The following is a 27,411-nucleotide window of genomic DNA, read 5'->3' on the forward strand; positions in this document are numbered from 1 at the left end:
GCTAATTGTGCGGTGCAGTCCCCAAGCGTCTGCGTGTGCACGACACTGGACTTGAACTCATTGTTCACCATGGCACCGACCACAATGGCGCAAGCGGAAACGTAGGCATGTTTAGAGCCATGCGCAACCTGCGCCGAACCATCTGTGTAAATGATACAATGGAAATCCTCCAGCGGCCGCATTGCTAAAGGAGCAGGATGAACAAATTCATACTGTAAATACTCCTGCGACCGTAAAGCGGCGTCAAAAATAAACGTGACATCCTGAGATGTCAAGGATGTAGCCCACTGAATCCACCGAGGGTGCAAAGCTTTAGAATTCGGTACACTGGCTTTCGTGACCGCCTCCAAGGCAGGACACGGGGTAACAACCAACATGCGCTTTCCCTGTGACAGGGCACGTTCTTTAAGAATTGCCATCTGCACAGCCGTTAAAACTTTCTCCACAGTGGAAAAACGCAGTTCAGCCGAAGTGTACAAGTGTGACTTGTAAGCAATAGGTACAGTATCCCCCTCATTAAAAGTCAGGTACGTGAAACCCACCGTCCCAGGGATAATTCTTATCACCAGGTTGGTCCGGTTATCACGGGTCTGTAAGTAGTCAGAAGTGAGCAAATCAGCCTGCAAAGACTGCAGAATGGCTGAATGCTCAGGCAGCCAGCATGATTTGGAAAAAGATGGTTGTACCAAGGCATATAAAGGCTTGATACGCTGGGCATATTCCGGAATGTATGTCCTCCCGAAATTTAAAAAACCCAGTAAAGACTGTAATTTTTTCAGCGTTGTCGGAGAGCGCAACTGCGCACACTTCTCCAGGAAGTGAGGAGCCAATCCCTTTCCTTCATGGTTAAGTTCATAACCTAGAAACAACACTGTGTACTCCGCAATGTGTGATTTTGCAAAGTTAAACTTGTAACCCATGTCTGCAAAGTTACAAATTATGCTGTTTACTCGACACAGATGCACCCAAAGTTCGTCGTCTGTGAGATAAATGTCATCCACATACGAACATGCAACTGGATCGAAACTCTCCAAAAGAGAGACTATGCGGGCGGAAAACACTCCAGGACTATTTTTATATCCCATTGGGAGTCGTTTAAACATTTTTTGTACGCCGCCGCACGTAAAACTGGTCCATTGGGAACTTAGACCATCTAATCTATGTGCATAAAAACCATTGGAAATGTCAAGCGTGGTTTTGAACCGTTTACGCTCAAGACTATTTACTAGGGCAGAGCCGTGAGTATTCTGTACTGCACAGTTACGGCAATGCGAGTTCAAATGCCGGTAATCCAAAACTAGACGATACGAGCCGTCCGGCTTGTTAACAGTAAAAAGGGGATTATTCATTGGTGACACACACGTTTCAATTACACCTTGATATTCCAATTGTTCAAGGATAGCCGCGACCGAAGCTTTAGCTTCACGCCGTATGGGATACTGGGGTTGTGGCTGCGGCTGTGACCGTAAAGGAATCTCATGGCTAGGGGACAATTTATCCCAGCCACACTGATTTCGGTACACAGCCGGCGCAAGCGCCAGAGCCCACTCTTCTGCAAAATGCAGCGCTTCCACTCTCGGTACAGTGTGCGCGAAACTGGGGAGGATTACCTCCTCCCCTCGCGGAGCTGCGAGAACAAAAGGTGGGGGCCAGTCAGCCTCCGAAAGCAAAATGTCATACGTATCCGAAAGATTCTCCCAAAATACCCCTTTTACAGTTCGCTGCATGTCACCTTCAATTAACAGGACAATTTCAAAAAGTCTTTCAGGGGGAGCAACATGCGTATCTGCTGTTTCAATCACAATAAAAGTCTCAGTCGCTGTCACCTTCAACAGTGGACGGAGGGCCTCTCTCACTATGGTAATCTCCGCGGCGCTGTCCAGCAAGGTCAGAGCCCACGTCAGATTCCGAAGCCGCGTTCTCACTATCTGGGGCATATCGATGCGCCGTTAAGGCTGCGACTTTCTTCTTGGCAAACTGCGGTCTCTTTGGCGTAGAGTCGTCCCGCTGATCCCCTTCACTTCGCGTGCGGGGCTGGCCACGTCCTTGCTGGCCACCCCTGCCCCTGCCGCCCCCTCCACCACCGGTTGACGGAGCCGATGAGTCCTGAAAGGAACGAGGAGAGCGTTGGTCAGAAGCCTGATATCTCTCTGGCGTTTTAATCATCGCGCGATCGCGCAAATCATAAACTCGATCTGACTGCGCAGGCTGCGAAGGTGCAGGACCAGAAACCTGTGTCTGCTGTTGTTGTTGCTTACCCTGCTTCTGCTTTTTAGGCCAATTTTGTTTTTTGGACTTGGGTTGTCCACCCGTTTCCGAAGACTGTCCCTGGGGCTGCTTCCTCTCTTTTTCAGAAAAAGCTTTCAAACCCTTAGAAGTGCGGCCAACCATTTTATAAGCCGCCACAATAATTCTTGCCAGCTGACGGGGTTTCTCGGCCTCGGGAATTAACGCCAGAGCATTGGCCACCTGAAAGTTCACTGCATCCCCCTTGACATTTGCAAGGATAAGACCGCAAACCGTCTCAAACGAGCCGCTCAGGCGCATACCGAATTCAACCGCCGACTCCGGTCCGTGATCATCCTGAACACGTTTAAGGACCTCAGAAAGGTTTGACACAGACGGGGTGCCATAGCACCTCGAGTAAACCGCTGCAAAAGTCTTACCCCATGTTTCACAGTCAGCAAGTTCAGGGGCTAAATCTTTCGGTAAACTAAGCGTAAGAATCCGGTGTTTTTCACCCGGAGTCGTATTAGGAAACACAGCCTCCAGCTGGTCGAATTTCTCGGCAAGCCAGTAAGGAAAATCATCCTTATTCTCTGGCTTTCTGCCCATAACGGAATTCACCAAGACAGGACTGATTTTCAAACCAGCCTGTTCCGCCCGAAGCTGCGCACCTGCGGGGGCTGCGCCATGAATATTACGACCAATGTAATGAACAAGCACTCTAATCACTCCAACCGCGACCTCATGAAGATGCCGCAGGTCACCCACGTTACAAGTGGCGCGATTAGGATGAGGAGTAAATCCACTCAAAGCGGGCCAATTTGTGCCCGGAATGGACAAAGGACCTAACCTCGGAGCCGTTAAAGAATGGGGTAGGGCGCCACCAAACCAAACTCCGTGCTGCCAAGCGTCGATAGGTACTTCCAGTGCCCTGTACGGAGCATAAGCCGCCGGTACATCCGTGGCAGTGTATGAATGGAAGACACCCGAATTAGCGTCCACAGCCGGAAATGTTACCCAGGAATAAAACAATTCGTACGGGTACGCATGTTCCGCACTCACCACTAGAACCACAGCTAAGCCTTCCGCAGGTACATTATAACCCCGCAAGTGGTCGCGAACCGCGACGCGGCTATGCTGCGCTATGTCCACGGCCATGTTAGCACAGGAAGTTAAAAGAGACCAAGAACAGTGTGTAGCACAACTGGGTAGTAATTCAAAGAAACCGTTTTCAGAAGAATTCAAGCTTGAAAAGACCCATTTCAAAAATAGGTAGGTTTTTCCGACACCACCGTTTACCGGAAACGGGAATGAAGGTGTTAAGGTTTGAATGATATACTACTCGAGTGTCATGAAATAAGGCCAACCAAACCGTTGGGCGCCATGTAGCAGGGTTTCCGTTCTCCCACAGAACTGTGCATAGAGATCTAGAACCTCAGTGAGTTAGGATGATCCAAAAACTCATCTCAGTGTCAGAAATCCCCTTACCTAGCTAGCTACAGTGTCTCATGGATCATTATGGAATGATCCATGTCTTAGACAAACCAGAACATGATCTTTAGAATACCTCAGGAGTCGTGGAACACATGAACACTCTTTCGTTATATAATCATTTCAAACCAAAACTGAGAGTCAAAGAACACAAGTGCAAGTTTGAAATATTTATTATTCAATGCAAAGTTCTCAAACGCAGTATCTTGTATAATACCAAAATGCAGATTATAAAAATCAGAGTCAGCAGCATAGTCACTAATCCATAGTAAGCAAAAGGTGCTAGCATGTTATAATGCAATTTCTATAGAAATCTATATCACCTATATTTCGCGCACCCTATCTAGCATATTATTTTATATCTAAGAAGGTCTCATTCGGGCTTTAGCAGGGCGGCCCCATACCTCTCAATGTCAGTAGGAGCAGATCACATCAACAGCTACCAGCTCTCTTCATGCGCAGCACCAAGTGTGTACGTTCATTCCGTGTAACTCTATCTTAAACCCGCGTAGAGCCCAAAATGTTGGCATCAACATTATTTGTGTTATGTCTAATGTGGTGCGAGGATCAAGCCTCCCAGCAACCTTGTGTTAGGTTAATTTTAGAGTGTGCAGCTCTCAGTGTGCAGACAGTTGTACCAAGTGTACCAGGCAAAGCTGATAGCATAGAAATAACATATTATTCTCAAATAAACCACCTCACCGCTTCTAGGGTGAAGGCGACAACAACAAGTATGTGTCGTGTGCAAAACACCTTAGCTGTTGTCAGAGCTGTATTGTAGAGTAATGCTAGCGGCAAAGCATCCGGCCACTTCAACGATGTGGATGCCACAATCTTGGCCAGTTTAAGTTTCAACGTGGCATTGTACCGCTCAACAAGACCCGCCGACTGAGGGTGGAACACAGCGTGAAACTTCTGCTGAATCCCTAGCCCCTTCAGCACATACTCCACAATTTTCCCAACAAAATGAGGCCCATTATCGCTCCACAAAAATTTGCAAACTCCGAATCGAGGGAAAAACTCCTTAAGCAACACCTTAGCTGTTGTCAGAGCTGTATTGTCTTTCGTGGGGAAAGCCTCTACCCATTTGCTAAAAGCACATACCACCACTAAGACATACTTCAGGTTGTTGCAACGCTCAAGCTGGATATAATCCATTTGGAGTACCTCGAATGGTGCAGAAGGTGGAACGAACCCTCCTTTCGGAGTATGGGTCCCCTTTGCAGGATTGTGCTGCAAACAAACCAGGCAGGTCTGCACTACTCTCTTGGCGGTATTAGCAATCTCGGGATGTTCCCAAACTTGTGTTAATAGTCGAGTGATTGCAAGAGCTCCCACATGCGCCAACCCATGTGTCATCTGGACCATCGCTTGCAAGTAAGCCGCAGGCAACTTCCATCTCTCCATGTCCTTGCTTCTCCAACACCCTTCATCATCTAGCACCCCATCTGCTGCCCATGCCGCAAGTTCTGATTCAGTAGCTGATTTCTGAATATCTAAGATATCTGCTCTAGCATCGCTCCATCGCTCAGCCTGTGATTGTGTCACGTACATGGGGGAGTCAGTTCGGGACATAGCCGTTTGTCTCGCTATGCTGTCCGCAAAGGCATTTCCCTGACCCACTTTATCAGTGATCTTTTTATGGGCACTACATTTTATTATCGCTACTTTCTTTGGACAAAGCAACGCATTTAGGAGATCACGCACTAGTTCTCCGTGCATAATGTGTACTCCGTGTGAAGTCAAAAACCTGCGTTCTCTCCAGAGTAGCCCGAAGTCATGTGCTACTCCGAAGGCGTACCGGCTGTCTGTGTATATGTTCACACATAGGCCAGCACTCAATTCGCAGGCTCTTGTCAAGGCTATCAGCTCCGCTGCTTGAGCCGATTTCTGTGGTATTCTAGCTGTTTCCACCACTGTCTTAAGTGTCGTGATCGCATAGGCTGCGGAAGTCGTGCCATCTGGCAGCTTCAAACACGATCCATCAACCCACATTTCCCCATCCACATCTGGAAGTGGCATATCCTGTAAGTTGACACGACCCTTTGTCTGTTCCTCGGTCAGAAAAACACAGTCGTGTTGTTTGTCTTCCTGACCCTCCTCGACCGGATAGGGCAATAAAGTGGCAGGATTCAGGGTAGCGCATCTTTTCAGTGTGATATGTGGCGCCAAAAGTGTAAGCTCATATCCTGTTAACCGTGCACTCGTAAGATATTGAGTCTTTGTTTGATTTAACAGGGCATCTACTGCGTGGGGAACTAGCACCAACAATTTGTGCGATAACACTATTCCCTCACTCTGCCTTATGGCTACTGCTGTTGCTGCCACTGCTCGAAAACACCCAGGCAACCCTCGTGCTACAGGATCAAGAAGGGCAGAGAAATACGCACATGGCCTCTGCTTAGTGGAGAAGTGTGGCTCAGGGGTTAGAGGCGGCAGACCTGGAGCCTGAGTTCGGCCCGGGACCAGGGTTCAATTCCCCGCCTCGGCGGGTCTTGGGCTCAAAAATTCCACGGACTCGTTAATTCTCGCTCCGGTGCCTTCTCGACTCACGGGTTCACACTCTCTGACTCTGGGCAATAGCTTGCTTAATCTCCACAACGGCCCCTCGCGGTGGGATGCCTGGCTTTCACCTTGTGGATACCCTGCCAGGGTATCTCACAGGGGAATACCAGGACGGGTTCCCTAAGCAAGCGCTGAGATGCCCCAGGGTAAGTCGTGCGCTATATAAGTCTCATTCATTTCATTTCATCATTATCCCCGTGTGCTTGCACTAACACTGACAACGCGCACCCATCTTTCTCGTGCACGTACAATGTGAAAATCTTCGTGTAATCTGGTGTGCCTAATACAGGGGCAGAGCAAAGGGCCTGTCTCAACTGTTCAAAAGCATTTTGACATTCATCTGTCCATTCAAGGGGCATTGGTGTAGCTTTGGACAGTAACGCTAGCAAGGGTTTTATAATGTGCGAAAAGCCCATGATCCACTGCCTACAAAAGGACGTTAACCCTATGAAGGCGCGTACATCTCTCTGTGTGCGGGGGACTGGTGTGTCTAAAATCGCCTGAATTCGGTCTGATGTTAATGCACGCCCCTCCTTAGACAAAAGATGACCTAGGTAGGTCACCTTGGGTCTACAGTATTGAAGCTTTTTCTTAGAAACCTTGTGATTATTCTGTGCCAGAAAAGAAAGCAACGCAATTGTACTCTCCTCACATTGTGCGTAAGAGTCTGCAGCAAGCAGAAGGTCATCCACATATTGGATAAGGACAACCCCGGACTGTAACTCAAAGGAATCAAGCTGTCTTTTCAGAGCCTGGCTGTAGATACTAGGGCTCTCAGTGTAACCTTGAGGAACACGACAAAATCTATACGATTTATTATTTAACGTGAAGCCAAACAAATATCTGCTATCAGGATGGACAGGGATGGAAAAGAATGCATTTTTCAAGTCAATTACACTAAAGGTCGTGGCCGTTGGTGGCACCAATGTAAGCAAGGTCGTAATGTCGGACACCACCGGGTATTGGGGAATGACAATTTTGTTAATCTCTCTCAAGTCAATAATAAACCGGTAGACTTTGTCGTCAGTATCTCTCTTAAGAATCGGAAGAATAGGGCTGTTACAAACATTATAAGGAACCTCCTCCACCACTCCTGCAGTTATCAAATCTTGGACAATATTTGTCAGGGCAATTTCACCTTCCCTCGAAATCTTATACTGTGGTACCCGTGGCAGAGAGGCCCCCTCCTTAACAGTAATATGAATAGGTGGAATACGCATCTCTCCGACATCCGTGTCTGAGGTCGCCAATAACGTGTGCGGGAGAGAGGCCCCAGCTGGAATGTCTAGTATAGTACAAAACCTATCTGAGTCAGGATAATTGTCATTCAGGATGACCCGCACTCCCTCAGGAGCGCACCGTATCGTTGCTCGAAAATATTTAAGCAAATCAATGCCCAGGATATTATCTGGTGTATGGGGCGATAGCAAAAATTGACCAAAACTAAAAAATGTGTCAAGACAAAGTGCAAGGGGCTTTGACAATGGGCTAGGAGAGGGTGTGCCATCGAACCCTACACATGTTATCATTTCGCCAGACAGGGGAGCCCTCGGAACCAAGTTTTTTGACAAAGCGCTACGAGTAGCTACTGTGTCGACTAGAAATTGATCAGTAGACCCCAAAATGCCCGCTGTTACATATGGACCCTTCTGATCTACCGGCACTTCAATTGATTCCGCACCCCATCCTACGCAGTCCTATGCATGCACATAATCCTGGTGCTCCACATTCTCACCCTCCGATATCTGGTATTGGTTTCGTCTATCAAAAGCATTTCGTTCATCCTGGCCACGGCCCCTCTCCTCAGCCCTTCCACGATCACCTCCACCACCTCTTGCTCCCGTATAACTTCCTCTCGACCTACCACCTCCACGACCACGCTGACTACGTTGTTCACGAAGTACCGGACAATCGTCAGCCCAATGCCCAAACTCTTTGCAGTACGCACATTGATCCTCCGCTATATCCGTATGACCATACGACGTAGTGCCTCCACCTCGTCTACCTCTATCATACCCTCTACCCTGTGTTCCACGAACCTGTGCCAACATCACCTTCGTTTTCAATTCTTTCACTTTTTTATCAATACTTTCTTTAGCCTCCAACTCCTGCCGCTCATAATACTGAGCCATAGTTAACAAAGACGCAGGGGTCGCCGTGGCCCAGGAACTCTCACTCGATTTCAATCGCTTTGCAATCTCCGGTAGGAGATTAGCTACATACTTATCAACAAACAAATGCCGACCTGTATCCTCCGTTAAAGATTGACCACTGTAATCATGAAACGCCTCTTCGAAGCGTGTAGAGAAATCTGAAACTGTTTCATCTGGCTTTTGCTTGCACGAAGCCAACATAGTCCAATCGATCTTTTTAGAAGGTATGAGCGTTTTTAATTTATTCAAAATAGCCGCTGGGAGGTCCAAAATCAACTGGCAAGGCTTACATGCCGGTTCCCTATCTAAATCAGCTGCAGTTATTTCTTTCCATGTTCCCCCAAGTATCGTTTCATCATTATTTTTTCGAATCTGTCTCCACATGTCAGACGGAAGAATTAACCCAAAAAACAGATCTATATCAACAAGAGTCATCACACAAGACGAAATAGCCCCTTCCACCCCTTCATAGAATGACGCCGGATTTTTACGAAGATCAGGTAAAGAATTTTTCAATGCCATAACATCTGCTCTATTCCAAGGCGTATACACCCAGTTATATACAAAATATCCCTTCGCATCCTTTGACAATTTATCATCATCTGTACCTTCCCCTTTTGGTGGAACATACAAAGGTGCGGCTTCACGCATAGGCATAACATGCAATGCAGAACTCTTATCTGAACCCCGGAGAGAACACTCCTTAGACTGCCCATTAGACTCCGGCCCGGACTCCTTATTCTTTTTCTGCTCGTCCCGCAACCTGGTAGTCTCATCTCGCAGCTGGATCAGTTGCTTGTAAAAGGCATCGACATCTGCAAGATCAAATAAACCTTTATCCAAATTCTCACGGTGAACTGACACAGCCTTAGATTCTAATGTATCTGAAAATTGACGATATGCGTTAACAACTTCATCCGCCAAATTAGCCAGAAAATACAGTAATTCTTGATTTGTCCAATTACCCCTTTCCGTAACAACTTCAGACTGAGAAACAAAATTCGTATTCACTTTACGAGCCCAACTACGTAAATGTGCGGATCTCTCCGCAGAAAACCTGAGACCAGATACACCCTTCTTTCCCGGCTTATCCTGTCCATCATCCTCCGAATCTGCAGCTGGAGCCGTAGGCGAAACGTACGGAGGCGGCGACCGATCTAGCAATGAAAAATCATCAATTTCATTATTAAGGACAGGATAAAGCGGTCGACGAATAGGGAATTGACCAGTTGTTTGCAATTTACGTTCCCGTTCCTCCCTCTCTTTCTTCTCCTGAGCCTCCTTTTCCTCAAGCTGTAAAGCCTTATCACGAGCAGCCTTGCGCTGCTCTTTGTCCGCCAAGGCAACTTCACGTTTCATTCGCTCGCGCCCGCTTTCTCCCACATTCGTACACAATCAAACATATTTTGTCTAGACCTTCGTTGAAACAAACATTGCTCCACAAACTGTACTTTACGCAAATCGAACGACCCATGTAGAGGCCATTGCAATTCAGGATCCGATTTAGTATACTTATTCCATAATTTACTGTACATTATAGGGGGAAGGCCAAATTTGATATACATTTCCCGATTTGGTGTACCTTCTGGGGGAGCCGGCTGTGCTTCCGCTAACCTAATTGTGGTACCATTTCCAAGACAGCACATCCCTCGGAGTGTGCTTGATACAGGCATGTTCAAAAAGTATCACGAAAGCGCGATACCGTATAAAATGGCACTTACAGTACTTCACACAAACGTGCCGCTCAAAGGAAAAAAACAAAATTTAGAGAAACATCTCTACATGCCTGCCTATGTGAAGTGCACTACACATATAAATTCAAAGTTCACAAATTCACAAATGTTAGCTAACTCATATCAAAGTCATAAGTCATAGAACTTCGGCAAGCATCCGAGGACTACCTTACCGATCACAAATCATAGAATTTCAGTAAGCGTCCGCAGACTACCTTACCAATCACAAATCTTACCCAAAATCTCAAAGGTCCAGATTCCAACTGCCAAGGTCTTTTAATCGAATCAGCCAAACGGCACTTTATCCAGCAACGCAGACGATCAAGATCTCAGTCGGAGACCGGCGCCACCTGGAAGGTCAGATCAGAAGGAAAGGAAGAAACACCGCGGGTGCCAAGACTCGGGTCACTCGGTGGCAGCGTACGCGTCCATGGCGAGTTTCCAAACCTTCGTCACGACCTCTCCTTCGGGCATCCGAGTCGCCGATGAGTCCCTTCGTGGTCGCCAATTTGTAGTATCGGGTTCCCAAGGCCTACATGCTCCGAAGATAACCCACTTACATTCAAGAACTGTTGGCACGGAAACTGAAAAATTCAAAGAACAAGTTTATTAAGACCCCATGGGGTGGTGGTACATTCCTACAGCACCCTTCGGTAATGCAAGAAGTATCACACCGAACATCGGTGTGACTCATTCTTTTATACAGTTTGCAGGTAATAAAAAGATAGGCGGCACAAAGTTACAGAGCGTTATGCACATATAGGGTCATCTTTTGGAACACAGCCAGCTCATTGGAGGGTTACAACCCCGCTGGTCAGTTTGGCGGCACATTCCTAAGGGGTGACTGGTCAGTGGGGACTGCGCATGTACGGGTTGACCAGTACTAAAAATAGCCTGTTGCTGGGCAAACTCGAGTGGTCAGTAGCACGGACAACGGACTAAAGGACACGCTAGCCACGAGGCCGCTTATGATCTAAGATGGCCGACGTAACATACAAAATGGTGTTTTCAAGTATAGCCAATTTAAGCGGGAAAAACGTGTAGCACAGCTAAGCGCTAACTCGGCCATTGTCAGATTACGACACTAAGAATCCATATCTGAAAATTACAGATAAGATAGTGTCTATTCAATTTCTTATTTTCCTATTTTCCTATTTTCAAATATCGCAACTTATATTCAAGTACATATTCATAACCTGCTGTATATTAGCCCATATAGAGATCAATAGACTAAATATAATTCCATCTCTAGTCTAAATCAGTTACCTATCAAAACTATTCTCAAGTGCCTTTGATTATTCTTTCATAAACTCTCTAGATATTCTTTGGCCTTAACTTCAGATGTAAAAAATTTTGTTTGTCCCATATATATCACTTTTAGCTTTGCAGGATTGTTCAAATATACCGTTGCTTTCTTCTCTTGAAAGGGTTTGATAAGTTGCCTGAGTCGCCACCTCCTCTCAACAGTCCAGTGGCAAAAGTCAGGGTGCACGAAGTATGATATTGAGTCTTTTTTGCGGTGTTTGTCAGGAGTAACTTTCTCCGCAATGGCCTGGCGAAGTAGGAAGTTCCCAAAATATACCAGAATTGCACGAGGATATTTTCCTGTAGGTGCCGTGGGTTTTAAGGATATTGGGACCCTATGTGCTCTCTGCACCTCGTATCCCCAATCCCATGTATTTAACTCCGGCAGGGTATCACGGAATAATTGTATTATAAAGGTGCGGCAGTCTTCGCCTTCCGTTTTTTCCGGAATTCCAAGTACTCGTAGGTTGTTTCTGCGGAGTCTATTCTCATAATCCTCGAGCTTCCATCTTTTGTCATGAAACTGCGCTTCGGTAGCTTCAAGGCGCTCATTTGTAGCTGCGGCCTCTGTCTCATTAACCACAATGCGGTCCTCTATATCATTTAACCTTCCAGTAAATGCACCCATTGTTTTGGATAGTTTACGAACCACCCCTTGAACCTTTTGCAATCCAGCCCGAGCTTTGCGACTGTCCTTAGAAGTTTCTTCCCGGTGTGATGCTATAGCCTGTAGCACTGTCTCCATTACTTGAGTTAGAGTAGTTCCCGAGGCTTCCAGAGTTTCTTTATTCACATTTTGATCTAGCATTGACCTTTGGGATTCTGGGCCAGGAGTGTGGCTTTGGTTCAAGGCAAGAACTGTTGGGGTATAATCCCACGATAGCTCATTGGCACCATGGTGTCCAGATTTTTTCTTTTTAAGTATTGTTCTTTTTTTGTCGCGTTGTTCTTTTGGTGGGTTAGGTTCGAAATCTGAACTTAGGTTAGAGTCTGACTCATTCTCTAGGTCCTCAACTTCATCTATTTCATCGGTGTCCCCTGACCAGCTAATATTTTCAGAGAAAGAGTAGAAGTCAGTTATATCTTTATCAATCTCTAATACCTCTATAGCATCAACAGGGTGCAAGTCTACAGTAGAGCTGATTTGTGGTACTTCCAGGTCTGGTTTAGATTTCTCCATGGATTTTGATATTTTCCCTCCCACTGCCTCCAGTCCTATACTGGCCCCAGTTTGTGCTATGTTGGTTGCGCCTGAGGGTGATTTTAGTTGTATATCAGTTGTTTCATTCACTGGTGTGGAATCGATGTGCAATTCCATGTTATTGTTTTGGGGGTTCATAGAAGGGGTCTGGCCAGGCAACTCCTTGCTCGAGCTATTTTCAATGTCATTTGAGGGGGTTATATTCTCCTGCTGGTCATTAGGTTTATCTGTGTCTGTCTGACTATTGATCCCAGAACTATGTGGTGCAGAAGCAGATGCAGAAACAGTAGGGATAAGGTGGCTTACCTGCCCTGCGATTAGATTGATTCTCTCAAATACCCCATTGGTTGCAGAGGCGGCCACTCGATTTAGCTCTGTTTGCACCTCTTGTGCCTCCTGTGCTCCCATCAGATTCAGTAGCTCGTTGTCGTCTGGCATTATTACTGGAGCTGCGGGTTTTGCTACAGCCATTTCCTCTGATACTGCATTGTCATTTCCATTACCCCCAGTATCTGCTGATATATTACCACCCTCAATGGGGGGAGCGACTTGCTGTTTTCCCATATTTTCAGTATTTGGTTGTGTATCTTTAATCATCGTTCTTTGGTTAGTGGCCCGGAACATTGTTGCCACTGTTGTGATATTTACGGAGGCATTCTTAGTTGATTGGGACATTAATGGTGTTTTACTGGTTTTACTAGAGGAGACCCCTCTCCTGGCCGGTGTTTTATCCACAGTTTTCTCTGGGATCGTTGCTGTTGTCTCCGCTGGCACTCCTTGCCCTTGAGTAACCCCTCCGGTAGCACCACGCTGTTGTTTAATTTTTTCTTGTTCTAACAGCGCCTGGCGTGCAGCTCTTGTCTTCGCTGCTGCCGAGGCTACTGCTGCTGCATTTTTCGGGGCCATCAGTGGATGTGGGGTAATCCCGCTTCTATCCGGTGACAGCTTCTGTCCCTTCAGTTGATCCGTCTCGATCACGGACTCTCCGGAGCTTGTTGCGGAGCTCGTTGCGGAGTTTGCAAAGTTTGCTGCCACAGACGGGCTCGCCTGACAGAGCCAGCAGAAAGAGCTCAGTACACGTGTAGATCGGTGATTACCGATCAGCAGCCTGAGTGCAGCAAACCCGACTACGGAGGCAAGGAGTGCAAGCGTGAGCCGTGGTGTCTCTGCGGAGGGCAGGTCTTCGACAGGTAAAGTTTTTAGCGGTTCCTGTTGCATTCTGAGTTTTTCTTAACAGGGCATTGATATATTTCTTCTGTCCAGTATCGACTCTTTCCTTGTTAAGAGTGTCAGTTTCCAGGCTATTCACGGCATGCTCACACTGTCCTGTTTGGAGCTGCTACCGGCGTCTAGCCTGACGCCGCCATCTTCCCCCTTCTGCTCAACGTTTAGTTGCTTTACCAAATCATCTAAGTTAACTACATCCTCTTGAACTTGTTCCATAGCTCTTTCCACCTCATCCATGGCAGTTGCAGCTTCATTTTGGAAAATTGGTCCTCCTAGTGGATCCTGACTCAATGAAGTAGAACTCTGACTGTCTTGAGAACTGTCTCTAGCAATCTCTTCAGCAATTGTGGTTTCTTGCTCTATTTCTTCGTTCAACATTTGCAGATAATTTGGAAAAACAGGACATTCTATGGTATCCTTGGTTGCATTAAAAGAGTCTTCATACCAGAGAAAATCTCCAAGTAGTTCCTCTTCTGTATGCCATGGCTTAAAGAGTTGCAAAAGAGCTAAATAGTAAAATTCTCTTTTGTCTGGAGATTTGCAACTCAATTTGCGATGATTAATCAAATGGCCTTTTCTCTGCTTCACTAGACATCTGTCATACTCAATGACAGCATATTTTCCATTATTGATATCTTCTGTGGTGTTCCTCTTATAACTGTAGTTTTGCAGAACTTCATAAAAACAAGTGTTCTCAAGGTGAGTACTTCTATTTGGATAGTATGTATCCAACATGTTTGTCTTCAAAATATATGTACTGTTTTGTTCTTTCTCCGCCAAATATTCAATTTCTTGTACAGATTTCAAAACTCGGTTTCTTGTTGCAGCAAGACCTAGACTCACCCAAATGATTGTTCTTGATTTGGCATAGAGACTTGCTGATGATAACCGATCAGAACATTCATATGCTCCAATTTCTCGATGCGACAACATCTTCAGACTGAAACTGTATCATTTTTTACTTATACTCTTTTCATGTGAAATGTCTTCCCACATTTCCTTCAGTTCAGTCTTTTCTTTTTTTGTGATGTAAGGCGTCACATATCGAGCCACAGCAATAGAGTTGTCAGCAACGAACTGAATATCCATGTTAGCATTCCACAAGGATAAAATCACTGGGTTGTAGTCGTTGATGTACTTGGACTCTTCGTTTCTTTTTCAATTGTATGTATTTTTTGGTGATTTCCTTGTCACAGTATGTCGCAGAGAAGACATCAAATTATTTACTCTTCCTTTAGAAATCACTGGTCGTGGAAACGCGAAACGACATTTCGTGTAGAATTTCTTCTTGTTTTTAAATTTTCGACGACAGTACTTTCCACAACGAGGAGATTCAAAACGTAAAACTTGTTGCCTTAAACTGTTTTCTTTAGTAGTTTTTGGAACAGCACATGTTGAATATTCTTCAATGAAACTCATCACTGTGTCGTCCAAATCGGTTCTAAATTTGGGTGCATCTTTAATCCATAACAACATATGTATGTGAGGAGCACCTCTCGCTTGATATTCCTTCCTCCAAAAGAAAACCTCTCCAAGGGGAGGATTTTTTTTGTTGGTAATAAAAGACATCATAGCTTCAAATCTATGATTAAAATATCTGCAAACATTCAAAGTTCAAAGTCAAAGTTCAAAACCACTTTATTTCGATTAGTAAAAAATCATAAAAAGCACACAGTAGACGCAAGTACATATTTAGGGAAATACATTTACGATCAATTAATAACACAATTAAAAATGGACAATTAAAATATTTACATTTTTTTTAAAAGATAAATGGGTATTTCAGAGATTTCCTAAGTTATCGCCAGTGCTGTTAAGTTGTCTAATCCTGGTGCAGTTTTTGATGCGAGAAGCAGCCCCCAGAAAATTTGCAACACCAAACATTATTAGAGGGGAGTCTAGCTGTTTTAAATAAAAGAGAGCTGGTTTGGCTTGGACAAACCCCTTGTTTTTAAGCAGCGGAACGATATATTTTTTCCTAGGCAGAGAGTAAAAGTTGCAGAAAAACATAAAATGTAAAGTATCCTGTAATGAATAGCTATCACAGTTACAAACAGGCAAATCCTCGGGCTTAGCCCACACCTTAGAATCGTTTAACAGAAAATGAATCTGGTTAAATCTTAATTTAGTTAGTAACCAGAGGTGAAACGGGATTGATACTACCGTAAGATGCGGTTCGATAGCTATTGTTGACTTGGAGATATAATGTTCCCTCACTGTAGGTTTCACAAGCTCTCCGCACTCCCGCTCAGATTCTCTGTATTTAATGAAAGTCAGTTTAAACCATTCAATGTCAGCTTTAACAATACATTCTGGTTTGCAAAATAAGTCAGGACGGCCCAGGGAGCTTAGGGTATTTTTAATGTATGCTAGCCACAGGATGTTTTTCATATTGTCCAGACGTGAGCAATCTCTTAAAACATTCACTGGATCCAAAGAACACAGTTCTCCAGGTGTTTTCAATTCTATATTTTGTATGTTTCCATTTGCCTCTCGTAGAAATTGAAGTAGGTCGTTCCATGCATACTCAGCACAGCTAAGAGTGAGGAACCATGTAGGAGTTCCTACGTTTCTTAGCATACATTTCAATTCCCCATGACGACGGAACCAATACTCGTTTGTTCCACGCTGACATGCCATGAGATTGATTAGCTGAGATTCCAAAATACTGTCTTGCAGATTGACTTTCTCCATAAAGTCCCTCGCCGAAACATTTTGCAGATGAGCTTCACTTTTCAGTATATGATTAACTGTATAAGAAAGCCCAGACAAATCACTTTCATACAGTAGATGAAACAAATACGGAATGCATTGACAAAACCTTGAATCTTCAGCATATAATCTTAAAGTCTGGAATTCAGCTGCAGGAATTTGAAGTGGTCGATCGTCATATCGTCCACCTCGACCTGCTGGAAATAACTGTGTAAAACAACGAGCTTCCAAACTTTCTTCCCATACACTAATAGGACTTCCTTTTGCTGCTTTCATTTGAAACAAATCAATTGCATTCCCCATTACTTCTTTGGAATGCAAAGGATCAACAGTATAATGTTCATATATTTCTTCACTTCTAGACACATCAACTTTTTCAAATGGGCCAACTGAACAATCACTGTCTTCTTCTGTAGCTGTTTCCTCTGCTCCAACACTTACATCTTTGTAGTACTCATTGTTTTTGACCAAATACAACGTTGCCTTTTTGACTTTCCTGACATCCACTAAATCTTGCCAGATTTTCTTACTCTTTGTCAGAACCCCATTAACTAGAATAACCAGAGGATCCTCTTCTACTCTTTCTACACCAATTGTATCAATATTTTTCTTGACATCTAGAGGCAAATAAACAACTCTTCCCTTTAATCCTCTTTGTAAATCTGTAGGAGGTAATTTCCCTATCTTAGGCTCCATGCGAACAATAGCTTGAAAAGGATGGTCACATTGAATCAAAATTGATTCATAAGTATTTAAATCCATCAATTCAGTAGGAATATATATCAACTGAAGATTATTATGAACAGCTCTAGCAGGCATTCTATTTTCATTTAATTTTTTCAAATAATAAGTACAAATACGTTGATCAAAACTCAAATCGAAAGAATTCTCCACCAACAAATAACTTACAAAATCCTTCCATTCACTATTATTTTCCAATTCACATTTTGCATATAAATCAACTAACCTAGTCTGAATCTTATAATGAGTCCGTCGACAACACACACAAGTTAAATTCGGCCTTTCACTTGATTTCACCTTAAACTTGGTAATTTCCTCCTGAAACCTTTCTATACTTGAAATCTGTACATTGTCTTCCACATTACCATCCATTACTATGTCCATTTCTACACTGTCCTCTTTGTTCCCAAAATAACAAAATTCAATTTCTTCACAAATAGTCTTCACATCTACTTCAGATCCATGCAAAAGAGCACTGTTTAACTGTTTAAGCTTAAGTGCTGGACTTTTGCATAATACAACCTTCTCACTAATTTCCTCACCTCAATATGATGCACTGCTAACATCCTAAAATGGTGAAAAACACTCTAACATACTTTTCTAGAAAGACAAGCCAGTGAATGCCCATGCAAACCTGTGTTTTCTCTCACTCTGCAAGGATCTAACTCTTGCAAGATCTTCACTTTCTGTTTTACAATTTTCTTACTATATGTACGTAAGAAATGTCGAAGCAAATCGATAGAATCCTGTCGCACACTACAAATACTACTGCACTTCCATGTATACACTGGACCCTTAGTATGTCTCCCTAAAACTTCATCTGCTAACACCTCTTCTGCATCTCTAGACACAAGTTTCTCTTTTTCCATTGGACAACCATCTTTCACCTCATATGCTTGACCACTGGTGTCAACTGCATGCACCAAATCATTTTCCTGAAAGTAACTCTCCTCATTAAAAAATGGCTCAGAACTTGAACTATGCATCCATTCTCCAGAAAATACTTCACAAAAATTAGTCCGATTAATTATTCTTTTCCATCTACTGTTCGATTTGAAAACATCAATTGCCTTGTTAAGTATCCTAATTCTATTAATTACTAAAATAAATAATTTTTTCTTAACTTCAAAAGCCTGATCAACAATCTTCTCAACACTTTTCTTTTTCTTGTAAAAAGCAGCTCTCTGTTTACCTTTCTTTTCATTTTTTAGCAAATTTAAAACTACCCTATTGCGAAACATTCGTCTACGAATGTCCCTAAATACATTTTGCCTTCCATTGCTATCCATACTCTTCTCTCCTGCTCCAGTAGAGACATTTTTTGAGGGCCTCTCCTTCCTTTTCAAATTTGCTCTCTCCTTCTGGATCTTCACATTACCATTAACATTTGTTTTTGTTCTACATATGTTGCGAAAAAAAGACTTACTTGTCTTACCAGGAGCTTTTTTGGTGTTTTTTTAAGTACTTGTTGTAGAGGATTCCTTTAATTCTGTTGCTGATTTTGTTGTATTCCGTATGGTATTTTTTCTTCTCCTTTGCCTTGACGGTATATTTGCTTACTTTTCAAATGTTGATTTCAATCTGTGGTAAAGAACAAAATAACACATTATAGATCACTATTAGCAAACAACAAAGCAATGACAATAAGCAAACGATATAAACACTAATTTGCATAATATCTAAGTTTATACCACAGCAACTATATAACTAGGAGTAAGACAAAGAAAAACAGCAAGAGGGAGTGACACAAAAACACTGGGAGACTCAGACAAAGAAACAAAAAGAGGGAGTAAAACATACAAAAGGACTAAGACAAAGAGAGTGTATAATATTTTGAAAGACAGAAAAAGGATGTAATAGGGAGAGGGAGTAAGTAAAAAAAGGGAGTAAGTCAGAAAAAGGATGTAACAGGGTGTAAAACAGAGACAGGGTGTAACAGGAAGTAACACAGAGAGAGGGTGTTAGAAGAGAAAAGGTTGTAAAAGAGACTAAAACAGAGAAAGCCTGTAAAGGAAGAGACAGAGAATAAGTTTGAGAGAGGGTATAAGAGGAAGTAAATCAGAGACAGGATGTTACAAGAAGTAGGTCAGACAGAGGGTGTAACAGGAAGAGAGAAAAAAAGTCAGAAAGAGAAAGAGAGACAGTATAAAACAGACAAAAGGTGTAATAGGGAGTAACTCAAGGCTAGAATATTACAAAGAAAAAGGTTGATTAGATAGTAACTGCATGATTCAAAAAATATATTAGCACATTTCACAATCATGTCATCTATGTTTCCTCAGATTAGTCATAATTTTGGATAATGCTTGATTTAAACATTTTGTTGCATAGAGAAATTGTCTTTTGTGAAATAGTGAATTTTCAGTAGTGAAATTGAATGCTTGTACATAGGACCTGTAGGAAGGGGGAGGCTCTAGTTGGCGCAGTGCAACCCTAGCGACAAGCAGGGACTCTCTCTTCCTCGTCAGGGCTGAGGGTTACCTTCCAGACAACCTCTGCTTACCCTCTAGGTAGTGTGGCTTAAGCAGTCGTAGGCTAATCTTTGGGGCACATTGGGTTAAACACTTGCAACAGTACACCTTTACAACCAACCCACCACACAACGAGACCAGACTGTATTCTTGTAAAAAATATATCTCTTTATATAGATTTTAAGCAGGCTTGTGAATACAGTCAATAACTTTATGAAGACGGTTGCAAGTTACGTAATTCGGGTTACCACAGTTCTTATGGAAGTTCTCTTGAGGTCCGTAGACCGGTGTTATTCAAAGTTCTTGTGGAGCCGGCGGCTTCCAAGGGATCTGTCCCACGTCGCGTTGCCTTCCCGGGGTCGCTGATCGTTGCGGCTCTTCGGCCGAGCAGGTCACTGGTCGTCCGGGGCAGCGGTGTTCTGTGGCGGCAGGGTCCTTTCCTCGTCGTCCGCTCCGACCCTGGAGGTGGCGGCTGTGCGGTTGTGACAAGAGGCAGTACGGTCCCCAAGTGCAGGACGTACCCAGCCAAATGTCGGTGTAGCTGTGGGCTCACAGCTGGGCTGTCGGGCAGGCTTACCGACCTTGCGGATTCTCGTAGGGCAACTGTCCGTCCTTGCAGGTGAGTGACTGCTCGCTATGCAGTCCCCTCGATAGCTCGGACCGGACGGGTCCTCCTTTACTTTGCTCTCGGGCTCCCGGTGCAGTTGCGGTCACGGTGTTTGGGCCAGCGGCGGCTGGTCCTCACTTTGCTTCTGCTGTTGCTTTGGGCCCCGGTCACGGTGGTCGGGAGGAGGTTGATGCCTTAGAGGAGATTCCTCCGTCAGTGCTTCGGCGATGGTCAGCCCCCGCAGTCGCTTTCCAAGGGGGTAGCGTCCACTGGTCCTGGGACGCTGGTCAGGGGGCAAGTTCAGTTGCAAGCCCTTGGAGATCTCTTTGCAGAGTTTGGCACAAGTAGCACAATAGTCTTTTCGTAGTCTTATTGGCTTCCTCTCCTTCAGCAGCAAGGCACCAGACACAGGCAAGAGTCAGCACCCTTCCTTGTCTCTCACGGTCCTTCTCGTAGGGCAGAGTCTTTCTGTGGCCCAAACCGGATCTAATTTTCAAGGAGCAGGGCTCCGTCTTTTATAGGCCAATTCTTTTGTTCTCGCAGGCCAGGGGGGCCTTTGCATAGCCACTTTCAGTTCTGGAGTACCCCCGCGGGTGTACTCCGGCTTCTGCTTTCAGTGTGAGGGGCAGGCGCATCAGACGCCCCACAGGAGGTGGAGCCAGCATTGTCCGGACAGGAGTGGCCAGAGTACCTTGTTGATGGGAGCTTCGCCCGTCCTGGGCCAGGTGCCGGCAGAGTCATCCGCCGCTCCCCAGGAGGGTGGAGCCAGCATTGTGGAGGTCGAGCACAGTGACAGCTCGAGTCAAGAGGCACTCCTACCTCCCACTAAGGTGTAATCTGCGCATTCACCACCTGTCATCCCTCCAGCCCTGTCACTCACACATCCCAGACAGTCAGATACACACCAGCAGAGGCGGCTGAAATGGTTAAGCAAGCAAATGCTAACTTTCTAAAAGTAGCATTTGCAAACCCAGGGTACTGAAATAAACTTGACTACAAGAAATATCTCCTTATCCTGAGTTCAGGCATACTAAACATGACTCACTACCATGCTCCTTGAGCCTGCGGGGATTATAGGGTGTAATAACCCTCGCAGCTCAGTCTGGCCTAATGGAGCAGGTAGCCTTCAGTAGTGAAATACGGTCTTCGTTGTAAGTCACTACTAGGACATGCCATGCACATCAGGGCTTGTCCTACCTTGCACCTACAACGCACCCTGCCCGCAGGCCTACCATAGGGGTGACTAATATGTAGTCAAGGGAAGGGGCGGTGCTGGCAAGTGGGGACACTTGCCCAGCTAGCGTGACAGTACGAGACCGCACGCGGGTTCTGCGGTCGCAGTTCCCAGACACATCTTTACGGCTGCTTCGGTGGGTGGCGCAACCAGCGCTGCAGGCCCACCAGCAGTATTGGCATCTACAAGCCCCGGCACTCTCTCGTGCGCTTTACTAGGGACTAACAGTAAATCCAATGCACCAATCATGGATACCAATCGTATGTACAATTTACAGTAGGGAGCACTTGCACTGCGGCACGGATCAGCCGTGGCGCAGTGCCCTGAGTATCGGAAAACCAGCAAAACATCGGAGGCACATCAGCAAAAAGTGGAAGGGAGACTCACGCCAAGGTGCCAGGTCTAACATGTGTCCCCTCCAGCTGAAATGTGGGGGGAACTACCTTTCCCCAGGGAGTTCCACATCACTAAGGCGGAAAAATCTGGACAGACCGTCAGCGTTGGCGTGATCGGTGCCAGGGCGGTGTTCCACCGTAAAGTCCATACTCTGTAGAGAAATGGACCACCTCAACAGTTTCGGGTTCTCACCCCTCATTTGCATCAACCATCTGAGGGGCCTGTGGTCCGTCTGAACTCGGAAGTGAGACCCAAACAAGTAGGGTCTTAGCTTCTTCAGCGCCCAGACCACAGCAAATGCTTCACGCTCTATTGCACTCCACCTACTTTCCCGTGGAAGTAACCTCCGACTTATGAAGGCTACGGGTTGGTCAAAGCCCTCCTCAGTCATCTGTGAAAGAACAGCCCCTACACCATGCTCTGAAGCGTCTGTTTGCACAATGAACTCCTTGGAGAAATCTGGGGCCAGGAGCACGGGCGCCGTGCACATGGCAGTCTTCAGGGTGTCGAAAGCCTTCTGACAGGTGTCAGTCCAAATCACATTCCTGGGCTGCTTCTTCGAAGTCAGCTCTGTCAAGGGGGTCACGATCGTGCCATAGCCCTTGACAAACCTCCTGTAATACCCAGTGAGCCCCAGGAAGGCTCTCACTGCAGTCTGGGTCTTGGGGGGTTCCCAAGCTAGGATGGTTTCGATTTTGGGCTGCAAGGGGGCTACCTTGCCACTCCCAACTTGGTGTCCCAAGTACACCACTGAACCCTGCCCAATCTGGCACTTGCTTGCCTTGATTGTGAGGCCTGCTCTGCGCAGGGCCATCAACACTTCCCAGAGGTGTCGCAGGTGTTCGGGCCAGGTGCCGCTGAACACCGCAATGTCATCCAGGTAGGCGGCACTGAACTCGTCCAGTCCAGCCAACACCTGGTTGACCAATCTCTGAAAGGTGGCAGGGGCATTCTTCATTCCAAATGGCATAACCCGGAACTGGAAATGCCCATCTGGTGTAGAGAATGCCGACCTCTCCTTTGCCCCATCGGTCAAGGCGATCTGCCAGTACCCAGACGTCAAATCAAACGTGCTGAGAAACCGGGCAGCCCCTAGCCGATCAATGAGCTAGTCAGCTCTGGGGATGGGGTGCGCGTCAGTCTTCGTGACTGAATTGAGTCCTCTGTAGTCCACACAGAACCGTAGTTCGGGTGTGGCTCCCGGCGCAGCAGCCTTCGGAACCAAGACCACGGGGCTGGACCAAGGACTGCTGGAAGACTCAACCACCCCGAGGGCAAGCATCTTGGAGACCTCCTCCTTGATGCAGGCCCGGACCCTGTCAGTTACCCGGTAAGCCTTATGCTTCACCGGTAAGCTGTCTCCAGTGTCCACATCATGGACGCACCAATCTGTGACACTCGGAACCAGGGAGAACAGGTCTGGAAACTGCCCCAGCAACTGGCGGCAGTCCTCCTGTTGTTCGGCGGTCAGGGAGGGTGAGAGGTTAACTCCATCCACAGACCCATCCTTCTCACAGGCTACCAAGAGGTCAGGAAGAGGCTCTGACTCCTCCTCCATTCCGTCATCGGTTGCCAACAACATGCCCACTTCGGACCTTCGCAAGTGGGGCTTGAGGCGGTTGACATGTAGGACCCGCAAAGGGTTCCTGGGCGTCTTCATGTCCACCAAGTATGTCACGGGGCTCTTGCGCTCCACAACCTCAAATGGTCCTGTCCACTTATCTTGAAGGGCACAGGGCTCCACTGGGGCCAAGACATACACCTCCTGTCCAGGCTGAAGCTCGACCAGAGTGGCATTCTGATCGTACCACCGCTTCATTTCTTCCTGGCTCGCTTCCAGATTTGCCTCGGCAAGTTGTCTGAAGCGTCTGGTCTGGTTTCTGAAGGCCAGCATGTAGCTATATACATTCTGGGGAGGTTTCCTGGGAGATTGCTCCCAGCCTTCCTTTACCAAACTCAGTGGTCCTCTCACGGGGTGACCGTACAGCAGTTCAAAGGGGATGAACCCTAGGGACTTCTGTGGTACCTCGCGATATGCAAACAGCAGGCATGGTAAGAGGACGTCCCACTTACGCCTCATCGGACCTTCCAGGCCCATGATCATGCCTTTGAGGGTTCGGTTGAATCTTTCAACCAACCCGTTACCTTGGGGATGGTAGGGTGTGGTGAACTTGTACGTTACGCCACACTCCTGCCAAAGGGACTTCATATATTTCAATATGAAATTGGTCCCCCTGTCGCTCACCACCTCTAGAGGGAATCCTACTCGTGAGAAAATTCCCATCAGTGCACGCCCCACCACGGGAGCCGTCACTGTCCTCAGAGGGATGGCTTCAGGGTACCGGGTGGCATGGTCCACCAGGACCAGGATGAACCTGTTGCCCATGGCTGTCTTGGGGTCCAGAGGCCCAACGATGTCAATACCCACTCGCTGGAATGGCGTACCGACCACAGGGAAGGGTTGGAGGGGAGCCTTGTTCTTCCCTCCCGTCTTCCCACTTGCCTGGCAAGTCGGACAGGTTCTGCAATAAGCGTCTGAGCTTTTATGCATTTGGGGCCAGTAGAAGTGGGTGACAAGCCTGTCATAGGTCTTGTCCATCCCTAGATGTCCTGCTAAAGGCACATCGTGAGCCAGACCCAGTAGGAAGGCTCTGAACTTCTGGGGTACCACCAGCACACGGGCTGACCCAGGTTCAGCAGCCTTAGGCTCCGAATACAGGAGGTCGTTCTCCCAGTACACGTAATGTGTTTTGGCCTGAACACCATTGGCCTGGTCTGCAGCCTGTTGCCGCATACCCACGAGAGAAGGGCATTCTTTCTGCTCCCTGCAGAATTCCTCCCTGGAGGGTCCTCCTTCTTGCTGCCAATGGGTCAGCTCAGGCAGGTCCCCCAGTTCGGCGATCTGTTCCCCAGTAGGCTCCAGGGCATCCCCCTCAAGGTCTGCCTCCTCCTGGACCGTAGGAACTTCAGGGGCCGGTTTCCCACGCCCCCTGCGCCTTCTCCCTAAAGCCGGTTCCTGGGCCTCTCCATCAGGCCCCAGGACCTCTCGATCACCCTTACTGGCTGCCATTGACCGGGTGGTCACGCACGCCCAGTCAGGCAGACCCACCATCCGCAGGTGAGTCGCTTTCTCCACCTTTTCCCAAGGGGAGTGCTCCAAGTCGCTCCCTAGCAAACAGTCAACAGGCATGGTTTTTCTTACACAGACCTGCAGAGTACCAGAGACCCCCCCCCACTCGAAGGGAACTTGAGCCATCGGACACTGGCTCTCAGAATTATCAGCATTGATAACCCTACAGTAGGCATGGGGTACAACCTGCTCTTGAGACACCAGGTGCTGCCTCACTGCAGTCACACTGGCTCCTGTGTCTCTAAGAGCCTCAGCTTCCTTGCCATTGATGATCACCACCTGCCCATATTTCTTAGTGTTAGAGGGCAGGTAGTTCGTAGGGATCATCTCGCTGTCCCCTAACGAGACCAGGGTCATGTGAACGGGATCTCCACCCCCCGGGACCATCATTTCTTCTCCCAGGTGAACGCTAGTCACTTGTCGGGGCGGAGCACCAGTGGGTGCAGGTTTTCCAAATAGGCGACACTTGGGGTCACTGGATATGTGCCCAGGCTCGCCACATTTGAAACAATTGAAGGGCCCCTTTGGAACAGGTTTACCTGTCGGGGCCCCATTCTGCTTCGGGGGTGGGGGAGGCTGAGAACCCTGCTGCGGATTCCCTTGGGAACTACTTTGGGGGCCTTTTTGGAACCCTTTCTGTTTTCCCCCTTTGTCCCCCCCACTCTTCTGCTGGGGACCCTGCCCACTCTTGGCGGAATCTCCCACGGGACCCTTGTGGACCCTGGTGCTGAGCCAGCGGTCCGCCTCCTCAGCAAGCTTCCTCGGGTTGGACAGCTTGCTATCGATCAGGTGTTGGCGTAACTCAGGAAAACAGTGATCAGCCAAGTGCTCCCATGCAATTAAATCAAAGAGACCTTGAAAATCATTAACTTTGTTACCTTTCACCCAACCATCCAGTGCTCTGCAAAAGTAAGTCACATACTCCACATACGTATTCCCAGGCCGCTTAGTACATCCCCTAAACTTCTGTCTATACATTTCAGGGGTAAGCCCGTACCTGTTTAATAAAGCTTCTTTCATGTGGGCATAGGATCTCTGATTCTCAACGGGCAAATCTAGCAAGGTATCTCTCCCTTCGCTAAGGAACCTTCCCCTCAACCCCGCTCCCCAATCCTTGTCAGGGACCCGGTGGGAGGACATGGCTACCTCGTATGCCCTAAACCACTGTCCTATGTCATCCCCCTTAAAGAACTCCTTAACTGCGTCCTTCGGGATGTGCACTCTTGACTCTACCTGCACTGGCGATGTGCTGCCACCAGAGGGAGGCCGATCCAAGTCTCTCTCCTTGAGACTTATCTCCCTCATCTTGATTTCATAATCCATCTGGTGCTTTCGCTCTTCCAGCGCCATTCTTTTGGTTTCCAGCTCCAGCTGGATCTTCAATTCTGCCAACTTTCTTTCGTGATTCCGGGTTTCCTTCCTGTCCGCCAGCTCCTCTGGCGACAGGCCTTTACCAAAGCTGTGCTCGCTGTCTTGCCTCTCGAGATTGATCAGATCCCCAGGTGCATTCTGCTCCGGCGTTGCATTCTGCTCGGCGAGGATGTCCTGCTCCTCCGGGGTCTTTCTGGACTCCACCCAGGCTTTCAGGGCCTTGTAGAGCTCCGGCTTGTTTTTGCAGCCAGCGTGCGGAACTTTGAGTTTCCTACAGAAAAACTTCAGTTCAACTCTGGTGTACTTATCCAGCTTTGCGGCGTCCCACTCCACCTCCAACACCTCAGAGGTCGTGGACTCCGCTCCATCCAGGCTCTTTGTGCCCGGCATGGTTTCGACACGCGGAATCTTCTTTCAAAAAGCAAAGTCTGTGGTTTAGTAACTGCACCGTAATCCTTGTGTAGTGGTCAGAAGCTCAGGTATAACTATCGCAAGTGTAAATTCGAAATCCTCACCGCTGTGTCCAATGTAGGAAGGGGGAGGCTCTAGTTGGCGCAGTGCAACACTAGCGACAAGCAGGGACTCTCTCTTCCTCGTCAGGGCTGAGGGTTACCTTCCAGACAACCTCTGCTTACCCTCTAGGTAGTGTGGCTTAAGCAGTCGTAGGCTAATCTTTGGGGCACATTGGGTTAAACACTTGCAACAGTACACCTTTACAACCAACCCACCACACAACGAGACCAGACTGTATTCTTGTAAAAAATATATCTCTTTATATAGATTTTAAGCAGGCTTGTGAATACAGTCAATAACTTTATGAAGACGGTTGCAAGTTACGTAATTCGGGT

This window comes from Lissotriton vulgaris, chromosome 2_1 (assembly GCF_964263255.1).
Source record: "Lissotriton vulgaris chromosome 2_1, aLisVul1.2, whole genome shotgun sequence".
NCBI lineage: Eukaryota > Metazoa > Chordata > Amphibia > Caudata > Salamandridae > Lissotriton > Lissotriton vulgaris.